We start from the raw sequence: 7,287 nt of genomic DNA, 5'->3' as shown, positions 1-7,287 counted from the left end.
TCCCCAGGGAATGGGCACGGCCCCAGGGCTGCCAGAGCTCCAGGAGCGTTTGGACAGCGCTCCCAGGGGTGCACAGGGTGGGATTGTTGTGGTGTCTGTGCAGGGCAGGGGTTGATGATCCTTGCGGGGCTGCGGATACTCCTCAGTTCCATGAGGGCTCCGCGCTTCCCGCTCGGGCCCTCACGGCCCGTCCGTCCCGCGGGCGGCAGCGCCCCCTGCTGGTTCGGCTCCTGCCGCCGCTCCCCTCAGCGTGCGGCCCCGCTGGTTGCCGCGTTTCCCACTGATCAAGGGGTGTTTCAGGAAAAGCACAAAGGTGATCAGTGTTTTCATTTCGTAGGCTATTTGGAACAAATCAATATCGTTAAGGAAAGAAGAGAGGCATTGAATTTTTGTCGGTTATCAGATTGTGAAGGCGGCATTTGCTTGGTAGACAATTCACAGTATTATTCCATGAGTTACTCTAGTTAGTCCTGTTTGCTGGGAAGAGTGAGCTTTCCATCTTGAACATGTCCAGCTTCAAAATCCATGGATTTTATTGCTTTTTATATTAAAGACCCTTCTGTTATCAAAGTGTCCTTTCCCCCTGAGGTTCTTAGATGAAACAAGCATGTGGATATTTGTAACAGGCTTCAAGTCTGGCAATTTATTTGCAGTTAGATTTACAATTATGCAGATTCTGGGGCAAAGACTATTTGGTTTTGGTTATTTTCTGATTGCAGACCATGCTTGGAAACTTTTCAGGGGAGTGATGTCCAGCTGTGGCACTAGGAGTTCAGATACTGCTAAACACATGGAATTACTTGTACTTGTAGTGACAGATGAAAAAGAAACTGTCCTTGCTAGAGCAAGTGCAGTTTAATTTCAATTACTAGAAGAAAGCCTGAGTTATTCCCATAAAGATCATCCTGACTTGAGAATTAAAATATTTTAAAATGTATTTGGATGAGGGAGGGGATGAATTTTATCATTCTCCTTCCAGGTCTGACCTACACTTCCTCTGTTTTTCAGTCTTCCAAATGGTTCTCTGGTAACCCATTAACCTTTCAGATACCAGGAGAACACAATATTCTTTTTTCTTTCCAGTGTTTGACTGTTTCCTAAGTGTTTTACAATTCCAGTTTTATGTTTTATGAACAGCAGAACTCCTATGAGTGTTTCTTAGCTCTGCAGAGGATTGTTCAGATTTCATAGCATTATAGAATAAAATTATAGAATGATTTGGGTTGGGAGGGACCTTAAAGCTCATCCAGTGCCACCCCCTGCCATGGCCAGGGAATGAAGAGGAGCTTCCTTAATAAAAATAATCTTATTCCCTGACTTAAATATTTCATTTGCATGGAACTACAACTGATTTTAAATTCCAAGCAAACAACCCCAAATCCATACTGGACTCCCATTCTTCCAGGGACAATGAAACTTGCATCATACCTTTGGCATCTGTGTTGCTGTTTCCATTTCCACTGAGTAATTGCCGGAATTCTGGGCCCGGCAACGCTGTCTCTGTCTCTGAATGCAGCTCAGGAATTGCTCCCTGGAATACAAAGAAGATCAGATGGGACTGTATTTCTCCAAGTGTCTGGGCAAATCGTCTGCTCCTTTGTTTCCTCCCATGCTTTTAAATTTGTTTTCGATATATTTACTTGCTTTGCATCAGGCACTTGCATTCTGGATCAGTCTGCAAAGCTCATATGGGGCTGTTGAGAACTGGTTGGATGTCCTGACAACTGCACTGGCCTGGTTTTCTCAGGAGGGTTCAGAATTTGCTGTGCTTCAAATCCCAGCCTGTCTCTGAAAGCTGCTTCTCAGAAAATGCACTGCAAGGGTGTAAAATCCCAGAATCCTGAAAACTACTTAATTTCTATAGCAAGCATAATCTTATTAATAATTAATAAATAATAAATAAATAATTATAAAATAAAATAAATAAATAATTAATAAATAATATTATTTCTAGCATCACCCCTTGAAGGCCAAAGTGGGAAGGAAGATAGAAGAACACCAAGTCTGCTTTTCTGTTGTGTTCCAAGAAGCCTTTCCCAGTCCCAGCTTGGCATTTTGAGTCCCATCCCAGCTCTCCACTAAACAAATGAGAGGGATTTGTCCAATTACCAGTTATATTCTCTCTTTGCAGATTCCTTCTGCTTTTGTGCCTGGTTTCTCTCTACTCAGGTAGATGTCAGCTGCACAATCCCACTTGGATTAAGCAACTCTTCCTGCTGAGTCCCTCTGCAAGGTGCAGGTGAGTGGTCCCTGATGCTTACCCAGATGATCACCGTGTGTGTGATTTTGGTGGGCAGGAACAGAGGGTGATCTGGTTTGCAGGCTCTTGTAACAGCCACAGCCTCCACAGCCTCTTAGATGTGAGTGTTCCAAAGGAACATTCCCACTAAATCTTCCCTTGCCAAGGAAAAGAAGCTTCCATGTCATAGTTCAGCCTCTCCGCCCCACTCAGGTAAGGCCCCACGTGCAGAGCTGCCTCCAGCCCTGGGGCCCAGCACAGGAAGGATCTGGAGCTGCTGGAGTGAGTCCAGAGGAGGCACCAGGATGATCAAGGGATGGAGCAGCTCTGCTGTGAGGAAAGGCTGGGAGAGCTGGGATTGTTCAGCCTGGAGAAGAGAAGCTTCGGGGTGACCTTATTGTGGCCTTCCAGGAGCTGAAGGGCTGGACATGAAAGATGGAGAGAGACAACGTCCTGGAGGGACAGGACAAGGGGGAAAGGCTTCCCTCAGAGGGCAGGCCCTGGCACAGGGTGCCCAGAGAAGCTGTGACTACCCCGTCCCTGGGAATGTCTGAGTCCAGGTTGGATGGAGCTTGGAGCAACCTGGGATAGTGGAAGGTGTCCCTGCCCATGGCAGGGGATTCAGTGAGATGGGCTTTAAGGTTCTTTCCCACCCAAACCATTCTGGGATTCTGTGATGCAGGAAGAGCTGGAGTTGCTGTCCACGGGAAGAGCCCCTTTCACACATTTTTCCGTAGCAACATCCCATTCTCAGCAGTGGAGTGTCCTTGGCCAAAACACAGAACTGCCAGAGAGGAACTTTTGTCCCTGGTTAATGTTGCCTCTGGCCATGAAGCAGACTTTGAAAAAGCAAGTTTAATTGTTTCTGCTCCCCATTAAGCAGTAGCACATTCTGGGAAGTTGATGTTGATTTATCAATGAACCATCTCTGGTAAAATGTAATGAATGCTCATGAAATGTTTTAATTTGGCATCATTTCCCTGGATGGATTAGAAAAGTAAGAAGATGCTTTGTTTCCCAGGAAACCTGGCCTAGAAGATAATAACATGGTCTGTCAGACTGCGAAAATCACTAAGGAAAAACAGGTTATCAAAACTATTGCTCAAGTTTAATTAGAAGGAATTCTTCTGCTATGTGTGATGGCTGAGGGCTTTTTGAGCTAATCTGGCTGTTTGGGTCAGCATGGAAAATGAGGTATGGAACTGATTCCATGATGAGTCACAGGGGGTCTGGGACAGCTGGACAGGGATTAATTCATTTTGCCCAGGCCAAAGAGTTTCTGCTGTGGATTACAGTGGGAGCAGTTCCCAGGAGAAGAGGGTCCCTACTTCCACGTGGACATTTCTCCTGCATTTGCAGCCTTCCCAGTGAGAAGGACTGACATTCTAATCCTCATTCTTACACGCTGAACACCTCGAGGTACTGCCTGATCCCAGTGCCCAGTGACAAAGGAAAAGGCATTTTTTTCCAGAACTTTTGTGTGTTCATTGTCTCTGGGCTCAGGAGTGTTCCACAGGTCCAGGGGACACGTATCACAACCAGGGTGGAGATTTTCTGCAGAGATTGGGCCACTGGAGTGATCCCAGAACTGTAAGTTCTTGAGTGTTGTCCTAGATCAGCCCTGTGGTTTACTCCCATATAATCTGTTGTTCTCTTTAGGGAATTAAAATCTAATACACATAAAAGGGTCTAAGAGTGACTTATTTCATAGTGCTCTGGGACTGTTTATTACAGAAAGCCTATTAAAAAGCTCTGCTAATCTCTGAGCTGTGTTCCATCATCTTTTCCAACCTAAATGATTCTATGAGCTAGAGGAGGGTGTGCAGCTCTGCCCTTAGCCTGGAAAGTAGCAACAGCAGAAACCCAGGGTGCTGTACAGCACTCCAAACATTGCCAGCCATTCCAGGAATACCCCTGGGGTGATCCCCTGGGGGCACGTGGAATTTCATGCAGTCAGCACGGAGGTCCCAAAGGCCCTGACTCACAATCTGCATCACAGGAGGGAACAAGCTGTTGCTGCTGCTGCTGCTGTCTTGACTTGAAAATTGTTTGAGCCAAGTAGGAAAAGGAAACTGCTCCAAAGAGCAATGGAAAATAATAAAGTTACTCAAATTCAAAGCTTATGCCTCAGGATCAAGGAAGTTTACTAGACAGGTTTTAAACTGCACATTTCTGTGGTCCTTCAAAAATGCATCACGGCTGGAATGTGAAATCAGAGAAGTGAGTGGTGAAACGTGCCACGTCGTCTGTGCCTTTCACTTGACTGACATCGGGGACTGGGCTGATTTGTAACACCATGAGAAATACCAGTTCCACCAGTGAGGTCTGGGAGCCGGGTCAGCTCCTGGGGAGGGAGGGATGCGTTGCTGGGTGTGCTCCCTCCAGCAGAGCCTGGCTGCAGTTCAGAGCTGCCTCCAGCTGGCAGGAGACGAAGATTTCACTGACGGCCGGGGCTGAGTGGCACTGCAGGGTTTTCATCTCGTTGTGCTGGTGGAAGGGGTACCCAGCAGACAGCAGAAATCCTTCAAGAGAAGTGTCTGCTTCCACAAACTGCTTTAAGCTGGGAATTGATGGAGGTTTAGGCATTTCTTCAAGTTTCAGTATAAGGACAGCATCAGCAGATGATGTATGAACTGTAGCAGGTGCTCAATATCACAGAGAAATACTCCCTGAAACCCAAGGCAGAGGGAAATCTGAACATGTTTATGGCCTTTAAGGATATAAATTTGTTTGTTGGTTAAACAGAAGAAAACAAGGGAACTGAAGAAGCCTAGTAAGCCCATTTATTTTCCTATTTCTCTGAATATTGATGGCTTTCCGTCAAGAAAGGCAGCTATTCAAACAAACAGACATATAACACTATGGAGTTAAAAAGCTTCATCATTATTAGCATTTGGTTATTGTTATATCTGGGGCACAACCATGCTGCTGCTCTACCCTTACTATGAAATGTGATTTTCTCTTGGCACGGAAAAACTCTGTCTGTGTTGTATCAGAAGAATATTTGGACACAGCATTCAGTTATCTGAGGGAAGTTTTGGTTTCTGTTCAAAGAAACCATCAGTCCAACATGTTTATGATAAATGATTTTGTTAATTTTCTGGGAAGATTTCTCTGCTATTTAATCTGTCCTGCAGGCTGCAGAATGGCAATGGCTCCACTTGAGTTAGACTGGCAGCAGCGGTGCCTTTCTCCTCCTCCTCCTCCTCACTCCAGGAGTAAATTTCTTTGCTGGGCTGCACCATGAATTCAATTGTTTCAACTCAGCTCCATCACGGGCACCATCAATGTTGAGGGAACTTTGGGATCCAGACCCTCAGCACTGATTAAATGTAAAATGATCCCTGCAGGATGAGCTGCTGCTCAGGACAGAATCTCAGCCAATGACTGAGGAGTCCAAAGAGTTTTTCTGGGTTTTACCAGACTTACTCCTTTGCAAGGACAAAACAGAAGGGGAAGGTCCAAAATGAGCTTTGTTGTGAGAATGGTTGCTTCTCAAATAAACAGAAACACTGCTGAGTTTTCCATCTTCCATGGAAATTTGCTAGAAAGCAGAGGAACTGAGGAGAGAAGGAACTTTTAAAAATGATGTATCCAAAGCTATCCTCGTGCTATTTATACAAAGCCTTTGCATCTGTAACTGCATGTTAGAGAGGTACAAAATGTCCTTCCAGACCAAATGTACTCAGACTAATTCGGACATATTTGGCAACTCATAAAGGTGTTTAACTGTTTGTGGATCTGGTAGAAAGTCAAGTACTTTTGATTTTAAGACTGAAATCAGATGCTAATAGTGACTGATGTTTATCTCAAGAACCTGCCACTAGGACTAAAATGTCTACTTTCATGCTAAATCAAATCAACCCATGTCTAAAATCACTATTTATTGCCTGTTAACTACAGAAAACTTCACTGAGTTTTATAACCCTCCTCCCCTTCCCCAATTCCTACTAACCCTGGTAAGAAACACTCATCAGGACTGTTAAAATATTTGCAGGGTGGAAAAATATTTGCAAGTGTGGAAAGGAAAATCAGGGCTGTATGAGGACATAATTCCTATTTCACAAGGATTCCTATTTCAATCATGATAGAATCTCATTTTCTGTCCCATTCACATGAGTGCTACTTTTCTGCTTCTGGCTGAAACTTTTGAAGGAAATATATTGATGTGATCATGGTGTGATATTGTTTGGGTACAAGAAGAGAAAATTTCCATCAGGGAGAGCCGATCTGCGCACAGCTGCTGCTGCTGCTTGGAAACTTGCCAGTGTTTTAAATAGACTTCTACATTTTCCCAGGTCTAAGAAGTAATAGAAAAGGCTGTTAAGAGTGGAGTAGGATTAAGTGTTTAGGAAAACTTGGAGGAAAGGTATTGGAGTTTTCGTGCCTGGCTGTGAAGTGCAGAGGAGAATTGGAGAGACCCATTTCCAGTGCTCCAAGCTGTGTAACCGTGAGCCAAGGGACAGGACTCTTCCTTTGAAATCATCCCACAGCTCAGCCTGTCCTTATTTCCATTATTCTCCTCCAAATTTTCTTTTTCTGATCTTCTTAAAACAAACATCACTGGATTCCAGCAGGCCAATACTAGGAATGTGCTCCTCCTATTCCTACCCTTACATTCCCAAGCTGTTTCCTTTAGCATTTACTGGCAGCTGCCCATAAAGTGGACAGGCCATTGGTACTACGAGAACATACATTTATTTCTCTGGCATTTCTTTCAAGTCAGCTCTGAGAATTTCACTACTCTGCAAGATGTCTGAAACAACATCAGTCCCCAGCCTGTGCTCTTCCCATTTCCACCTTCAGTCTGGAAAAAAACAAACCCATTTGGTGCCTGAGTCTGTTCGCTCACATGGTGTGCACACGACTGGAGCTAAATCAGAATTAGCTAAAACAGGAAGCTTATTTCAAAGCCTGTGCAGCCCAGCCAGGAAAGCTTCCAGAAACATGTGCTCTGAGATGATCTCAGCACGTTCATTATTCAGCCTGTGAATAGCTTTAAAAGGGCCAAATTTCTCCGGGTTGAATCAGCTAAGAAAGTAATTCAA

This window comes from Corvus kubaryi, unplaced genomic scaffold (genome assembly GCF_017639235.1).
Source record: "Corvus kubaryi isolate FWS band 111438036 unplaced genomic scaffold, C.kubaryi_AGA036_p1.0 split1-37355, whole genome shotgun sequence".
In the NCBI taxonomy this organism is placed as follows: domain Eukaryota; kingdom Metazoa; phylum Chordata; class Aves; order Passeriformes; family Corvidae; genus Corvus; species Corvus kubaryi.
This window is presented reverse-complemented; position numbering follows the sequence as displayed.